Source organism: Pristiophorus japonicus, chromosome 25 (assembly GCF_044704955.1).
Source record: "Pristiophorus japonicus isolate sPriJap1 chromosome 25, sPriJap1.hap1, whole genome shotgun sequence".
NCBI classification, from domain to species: Eukaryota; Metazoa; Chordata; class Chondrichthyes; family Pristiophoridae; genus Pristiophorus; species Pristiophorus japonicus.
The window spans coordinates 24,137,888-24,146,618 of record NC_092001.1 but is presented as its reverse complement, the minus strand read 5'-3'; the positions used below and the strand labels follow the sequence as shown (position 1 = coordinate 24,146,618).

The following is an 8,731-nucleotide window of genomic DNA, read 5'->3' as shown; positions in this document are numbered from 1 at the left end:
CATGTTTTACTCAAATTTCCGCTTCTCACAGCCACTCGACATGTGAGAAAACAGACATATTTCACGTTAAAACGTGTGATTTTACGCCGATGGTCCCTTCGCATCCAAATCCCAGAGCAAAGTGAAACCCGCCAAACTGAGTAAAGTTAAAATATCTCAGAGGTACCTTGCTCTTTGACTCGTTGCATCACCTAAACCCTTGTTTGGTTCCGTCCAATACTTGATCAGTATATCTTGCTGTCTGTACGCATAAGCTCACCTCAATTGGGATAAGCATACATTCAGCGTCAATCTCCACCTCTGCCCTGAATATGAGTGCGTCCTGTTTCTCTCGAGCTGAAAAGATGAGAGACGCTGCCTTTTGAATTCGTCCCTTGGCTGCCGAATTCAAAGCGGACAGGAAATCAATCCGGGCTGGCAAAGCTGCCTGGTCTGATTAAAAGGCGGTGACACCCTATATTGTAGGCATGTTCTCGTCTTCTGACCTCAACATTATGTTCAACGTATCGGATGATAAGCAACGCTCCCATTGTCTGGTAATGATTCTGCTGTTCCCACTAACACCTCCTCTGGACCATCCTTTGTTACGTTATTGCCCGATTACCACCCACTTTGCCTTTCTCCATTGTGCCATTTATTATTTAATCACTCCCGCGTTCCACTGTAACACAGACGTTCCCATTTGACCGTTCTCGCTGCGTATTTTTTCCAGGCGCTATTTTTGTTGAAAACATCTGTAATCTTTAACTTTTTCCTAAAATATCGGAATGATTATCCGACTTTCCGTGAAAACGGATTCTTCCTCCACAATATCTGCACGACCTGCCGAGTTTTACATATTTATCTGTTTTTATTCATTCTATTTCCGTGTCCCTTTTAAGGGGATGTGCTGTCTGTCCTGGAACATTCTCTGTCTGTTTAAAATGGTTTGCTATCAGACCCTCATCAGTCTGTGTCTGTTAAAAAGAGATATGCTGTCTGTCCCGGATTTCCAATTTCAAATTTAAAAACCTGCCTTTGGAAGTTAAGGAATTTTAGTTTGTTTGTCTGTTTGTGTAAGCTAGAGTGTGTGCAAACGTGCTGTGCGATCTTACTGTCATGTGAGAAAAATGCATTACATGCAACTTGAAACCGAACTGATTTGATTGAACACTCCTTCGTGGACTCTCTGACGGTAGAAGAATCTGCTGTGGTACTTTGCTATTCCACATCTGAAAGAAGGGAAAATACACAAGTTAGAAATCTAGCGATTTTAGGCAGGGCTTGCGTGTGGGCTGTGTGACATGATGACATCCTCCATCCTTATTTTCAAATTCAAATCAAATTAAACCAAGACAAGACATGACTGACTTTGTTTATACATGTATATATATATGTGTGTATTTATATATAATCCCAAATTTTTAACTTCCAAAATAAATATGCTGTTTCTGTTCTGCCTGCGCTGGGCTCTATTACATTTGACCTCTTTCACAGCAGAAGCAGCTGCTGTCAGATCCAGCAGAAAGACACACGCGACATTAAAAGATCGCCCTTGTAGCCCACATCTTCCCCCATGGCTTGTCTTCCACCATGGGCTTACTGTGTTTGGGTATTTATTGACTGCACCCCTCATTTCCAATGGAATTATTCTCGTCACACAGCCTTCGTTCAATCAAAAAATACATAGATTATGAATCAATTATTTATTTATTTAAAACAACTCAAATTCAATTTTTTTTAAATACAATTTAAATGCATTTATTTTCTTAAAATATTAAATATTTATATACTTCAGACTGGGCTGGTTTTACGTCCTTCCCTACTTCCTGCCTGTCTGTCACCTGTGGCTTCAATAACATTTTCTGCCCCGCGTGGTCCTGAGCCAAACTGCACAATTGCCTTCAGGGATGATCGAAATCTCACTTTATTCTTTTAAAAGGGAACTGCTGTCAGTCAAGGGTTATTCTGCATCTGGGTAAAAGGGATGTCCTTGCAGTCCCGGATCATTCTGTGTCTGTTTAAATGGGCTGGTTGTCAGTTCCGGTTCATAATCTTTCCCTTTAAAACGGATTTTCTCATAAACCCGGGTCATCCTGTATTGTTTGAGAAGGAGTATGATTTCAGCTGCAATGACCGAATTGTTAAACTGTGTGTCCCAATTTACATTGGGCTTGCCTGCGCCGGTGCGCACCCAGATCGCAGTGCATCTGTTCATTCACTCGAAATATGCTCATCTTTTCCGAAATCCACTCCTTGATATTGCAGTTGCACCGAATTTGCTCGCAATATACAGAACAACACAAGCGCCGGTGCTGGTAGAGTCTGTGTAGCCTAATGGATAAGGCGTCTGACTTCGATTACAACCTTAAATTTATTAGAAGTTTGCAGGTTCGAGTCCTGCCCCGGTCAACTTAGCTCGCTACGTGAAATTTTAAATTCTTTGTTGTGATTCTGCCGAGAAACCAACCATCTCTTCCAGTCACTCACCTGAAGTTATGGAAGGCTGTGTGCTTGAAGAATCTCATGGCAAGTTTTCATCATTGTCGATCTGCATGCACGGGCAGAGCAAGCTCTGAAGTGGACTTTCTTGCACATTATTTCTGATTGGATACAAAAAGCAGGAGATTGAAGGGCTGACGATGTGTTAAAGCAGAGACGAGGTGACCGAGAGGTTAAGGCGATGGACTGTTAATCCATTGTGTTCTGCACGCTAGGGTTCGAATCCCATTCTCGTCGTCGTTGGCTAACAGCTTGACCACGTTTTGACATTCACATTTAACCTCATCGCCAAATTCCCCTTTTACTTACAGGGATGCTGTACTTTTCTCATGTCATGTCTCAAATTAATAAAATATTCGTCAAAAGGAGAACAGTTGCAGGACAATGACGAGGGGGACTAATTAGATAGGTCCCTGAGGGACAGCAAAGCACGATTGGCCTAATATATTTTCTCACGACCGTGAGAATCTGAGAGCTGCGCTTTTCACTGTCGGCGACTCGTTGGTCAAAGGTTATGATTCTCGCTCAGGAATGATCACATTTGAAATGCCAGAGGTCTCGGGCCAAATCCCTGACGAGCCCCGCCATGTTTTACTCATATTTCCGCTTCTCACAGCAACTCGACATGTGAGAAAACAGACATATTTCACGTTAAAACGTGTGATTTTACGCCGATGTTCCCTTAGCATCCAAATCCCAGAGCAAAGTGAAACCCGCCAAACTAAGTAAAGTTAAAATATCTCAGAGGTACTCGGCTCTTTGACTCGTTGCATCACCTAAACCCTTGTTTGGTTCCGTCCAATACTTGATCAGTATATCTTGCTGTCTGTACGCATAAGCTCACCTCAATTGGGATAAGCATACATTCAGTGTCAATCTCCACCCCTGCCCTGAATATGAATGCGTCCTGTTTCTCAAGAGCTGAAAAGATGAGAGAAGCTGCCTTTTGAATTCGACCCTTGGCTGCCGAATTCAAAGCGGACAGGAAATCAATCCGGCTGGCAAAGCTGCCTGGTCTGATTTTATAGGCATGTACTCGACTTCTGGCCTCAACATGAGGTTCAACGTATCGGATGATAAGTACCGCTCCCATTGTCTGGTAATGATTCTGCTATTCACACTAACACCTCCTCTGGACCATCCTTTGTTACATTATTGTCCGATTACTACCCACTTTGCCTTTCTTCATTGTGCCATTTATTATTTTATCACTCCTGCGTTCCACTGTATCACAGACGTTCCCATTTGACGTTTCTCGCTGCGTATTTTTTCCAGGCGCTATTTTTGTTGAAAAAATCTGTAATCTTTAACTTTTTCCTAAAATATCGGAATGATCATCCGTGAGAACGTGAAACCGGAATCTTCCTCCACAGAATCTGCACGACCTGCCGAATTTTACATATTTATCTGCTTTTATTCATTCTATTTCCGTGTCCCTTTTAAGGGGATGTGCTGTCTCTCCGAGATCATTCTCTGTCTCTTTAAAATGGTGTGGTATCAGACTCGCTTCATTCTGTGTCTGTTTAAAAGTGATGTGCTGTCTGACCCGGAGTTCACATTCCAAATTTCAAAAACTGCCTTTGGAGGGTGCAGGAATTTTGGTTTGTTTGTGTGTTTGTGTAATCCAGTGTGTGTGCAAATGTGCTGTGGGATCTTACTGTCATGTGAGAAAAATGCATTACATGCAACTTGAAACCGTACTGATTTGATTGAACACTTTTTCGTGGACTCTCTGACGGTAGAAGAATCTGCTGTGGGATTTTGCTATTCCACATCTGAAAGAAGGGAAAATATACAAGTTTGAAATATAGCGATTTTAGTCATGGCTTGTGTGTGGGCTGTGTGATATGATGACATCCTCCATCCTTATTTTCAAATTCAATTAAATCAAACCAAGACAAGACATGACTGATTTACTGACTTTGTTTACACATTTATATATATACATGTGTATATTGATATATAATCCTAAATTTTTAGCTTCCAAAATAAATATGCTTTTTCTGTTCTGCCTGCGCTGGGCTCTATTACATTTGACCTCTTTCACAGCACAAGCAACTGCTGTCAGATCCAACAGAAAGACACACGCGACTTTAAAAGATCGCCCTTGTAGCCCACATCTTCCCTCATGGCTTGTCTTCCACCATGGGCTTACTGTGTTTGGGTATTAATTGACTGCACCCCTCATTTCCAATGGAATTATTCTAGTCACACAGCCTTCGTTCAATCAAAAAATACATCGATTATGAATCAATTATTTATTTATTTAAAACAACTCAAATTCAATTTTTTTAAATACAATTTAAATGCATTTATTTTCTTAAAATGTAAATATTTATATATTTCAGACTGGGCTGGTTTTACGTCCCTCCCTCTTTCTTGCCTGTTTATCACCTGTGGCTTCAATAACAGTCGCTGCCCCGCGTGGTCCTGAGCCCCACTGCACAATTGTCTTCAGGGATGATCGAAATCTCACTTTATTCTTTTAAAAGGGAACTGCTGTCAGTCAAGGGTTATTCTGGCATCTGGGTAAAAGGGATGTCCTTGCAGTCCCGGATCATTCTGTGTCTGTTTAAATGGGCTGTTTGTCAGTTCCGGTTCATAATCTTTCCCTTTAAAACGGATTTTCTCATAAACCCGGGTCATCCTGTATTGTTTGAGAATGAGTATGATTTCAGCTGCAATGACCGAATTGTTAAACTGTGTGTTCCAATTTACATTGGGCTTGCCTGCGCCGGTGCGCACCCAGATCGCAGTGCATCTGTTCATTCACTCGAAATATGCTCCTCTTGACCTAAGTCCACTCCTTGATATTGCAGTTGCCCTGAATTTGCTCGCAATATACACAACAACACAAGAGCTGGTGTTGGCAGAGGCCGTGTAGCCTAATGGATAACGCGTCTGACTTCGATTACAACCGCAAATTTATCAGAAAATTGCAGGTTCGAGTCCTGCCGCGGTCAAATTAGCTCGCTACGTGAAATTTTATCTTCTTTGTTGTGATTCTGCCGAGAAACCAACCATCTCTTCCAGTCACTCACCTGATGTAATGGAAGGCTGTTTGCTTCAAGAATCTCATGGCAAGTTTTCGTCATTGTCGATCTGCATGCACGGGCAGAGCAAGCTGTGAAGTGGACTTTCTTGCACATTATTTCTGTTTGGATACAAAAAGCAGGAGATTGAATGGCTGACGATTGTGAAAGCAGTGACGAGGTGGCCGAGGGTTAAAGGCGAAGGATTGCTAATCTATTGTGCTCTGCACGCATGGGTTCGAATCCCATTCTAGTCGTCGTTGGCTTACAACTTGACCAAGTTTTGATATTCATATTTAACGTCATCGCCAAATTCCCCTTTTACTTGGAGGGATGCTGTACTTTTCTCATGTCATATCTCAAATTAATAATATATTCGTCAAAAGGAGAACAGTTTCAGGACAATGACGAGGGGGACTAATTCGATAGGTCCCTGAGGGACAGCAAAGCACGATGGGCCGAATATCTTTTCTCACTACCGTCAGAATCTGTGCGCTTCGCTTTTCACTATCGGCGGCTCGTTGGTCCACGGTTATGATTCTCGCTTCGGAATGATCACATGTGAAATGCGAGAGGTCACGGGCCAAATCCCGGACGAGCCCCGTCATGTTTTACTCAAATTTTTGCTTCTAACAGCCGCTCGACATGTGAGAAAACAGACATATTTCACGTTAAAACGTGTGATTTTGCGCCGATGTTCCCTTAGCATCCAAATCCCAGAGCAAAGTGAAACCCGCCAAACTGAGTAAAGTTAAAATATCTCAGGGGTACTCGGCTCTTTGACTCGTTGCATCACCTAAACACTTGTTTGGTTCCGTCCAATTCTTGATCAGTATATCTTGCTGTCTGTACGCATAAGCTCACCTCAATTGGGATAAGCATACATTCAGTGCCAATCTCCACCCCTGCCCTGAATATGAGTGCGTCCTGTTTCTCAAGAGCTGAAAAGATGAGAGAAGCTGCCTTTTGAATTCGACCCTTGGCTGCCGAATTCAAAGCGGACAGGAAATTAATCCGGGCTGGCAAAGCTGCCTGGTCTGATTAAAAGGTGGTGACACCCTATATTATAGGCATGTACTCGACTTCTGGCCTCAACATTAGGTTCAACTTATCGGATGATAAGTACCGCTCCCATTGTCTGATAATGATTCTGCTATTCCCACTAACACCGACTCTGGACCATCCTTTGTTACATTATTGTCCGATTACTACCCACTTTGCCTTTCTCCATTGTGCCACTTATTATTTCATCACTCCTGCGTTCCACTGTATCACAGACGTTCCCATTGGACCTTTCTCGCTGCGTATTTTATCCAGGCGCTATTTTTGTTGAAAAAATCTGTAATCTTTAACTTTTTCCTAAAATATCGGAATGATCATCGGCGAGAACGTGAAACCGGAATCTTCCTCCACAGAATTTGCACGACCTGCCGAATTTTACATATTTATCTGTTTTTATTCATTCTATTTCTGTGTCCCTTTTCAGGGGATGTGCTGTCTGTCCGAGATCATTCTCTGTCTCTTTAAAATGGTGTGTTATCAGACTCGCTTCATTCTGTGTCTCTTTAAAAGTGATGTGCTGTCTGACCCGGAGTTCACATTCCAAATTTCAAAAACTGCCTTTGGAGGGTGCAGGAATTTTGGTTTGTTTGTGTGTTTGTGTAAGCCAGTGTGTGTGCAAACGTGCTGTGCGATCGTACTGTCATGTGAGAAAAATGCATTACATGCAACTTGAAACCGTACTGATTTGATTGAACACTTTTTCGTGGACTCTCTGACGGTAGAAGAATCTGCTGTGGGATTTTGCTATTCCACATCTGAAAGAAGGGAAAATATACAAGTTTGAAATATAGCGATTTTAGGCATGGCTTGCGTGTGGGCTGTGTGATATGATGACATCCTCCATCCTTATTTTCAAATTCAAATCAAATCAAACCAAGACAAGACATGACTGATTGACTGACTTTGTTTACACATTTATATATATACATGTGTATATTGACATATAATCCTAAATTTTTAGCTTCCAAAATAAATATGCTTTTTCTGTTCTGCCTGCGCTGGGATCTATTACATTTGACCTCTTTCAATGCACAAGCAACTGCTGTCAGATCCAACAGAAAGACACACGCGACTTTAAAAGATCGCCCTTGTAGCCCACATCTTCCCTCATGGCTTGTCTTCCACCATGGGCTTACTGTGTTTGGGTATTAATTGACTGCACCCCTCATTTCCAATGGAATTATTCTAGTCACACAGCCTTCGTTCAATCAAAAAATACATAGATTATGAATCAATTATTTATTTATTTAAAACAACTCAAATTCAATTTTTTTTAAATACAATTTAAATGCATTTATTTTCTTAAAATGTAAATATTTATATATTTCAGACTGGGCTGGTTTTACGTACCTCCCTCCTTCCTGCCTGTTTATCACCTGTGGCTTCAATAACAGTCTCTGCCCCGCGTGGTCCTGAGCCCCACTGCACAATTGCCTTCAGGGATGATCGAAATCTCACTTTATTCTTTTAAAAGGGAACTGCTCTCAGTTATTCTGCATCTGGGTAAAAGGGATGTCCTTGCAGTCCCGGATCATTCTGTGTCTGTTTAAATGGGCTGGTTGTCAGTTCCGGTTCCTAATCTTTCCCTTTAAAACGGATTTTCTCATAAACCCGGGTCATCCTGTATTGTTTGAGAATGAGTATGATTTCAGCTGCAATGACCGAATTGTTAAACTGTGTGATTCAATTTACATTGGGCTTGCCTGCGCCGGTGCGCACCCAGATCGCAGTGCATCTGTACATTCACTCGAAATATGCTCCTCTTTCCCAAAATCCACTCCTTGATATTGCAGTTGCCCTGAATTTGCTCACAATATACACAACAACACAAGAGCTGGTGCGGGCAGAGGCCGTGTAGCCTAATGGATAAGGCGTCTGACTTCGATTACAACCGCAAATTTATCAGAAAATTGCAGGTTCGAGTCCTGCCGCGGTCAACTTAGCTCGCTACGTGAAATTTTATCTTCTTTGTTGTGATTCTGCCGAGAAACCAACCATCTCTTCCAGTGACTCACCTGAAGTAATGGAAGGCTGTTTGCTTCAAGAATCTCATGGCAAGTTTTCGTCATTGTCGATCTGCATGCACGGGCATAGCAAGCTCTGAAGTGGACTTTCTTGCACATTATTTCTGTTTGGATACAAAAAGCAGGAGATTG

At 42.0% G+C, this 8,731-nt stretch overlaps 1 non-coding gene across 1 annotated transcript; it reads left to right on the top strand.

Annotated features, from left to right (window-relative positions):
- Window positions 1–8,423: 8,423 nt before the first annotated feature.
- On the top strand, window positions 8,424–8,512 carry trnar-ucg (transfer RNA arginine (anticodon UCG)). The gene is given in 2 exon segments: window positions 8,424–8,460; window positions 8,477–8,512. It is a non-coding gene; the product is annotated as a tRNA-Arg (tRNA).
- Window positions 8,513–8,731: the final 219 nt, after the last annotated feature.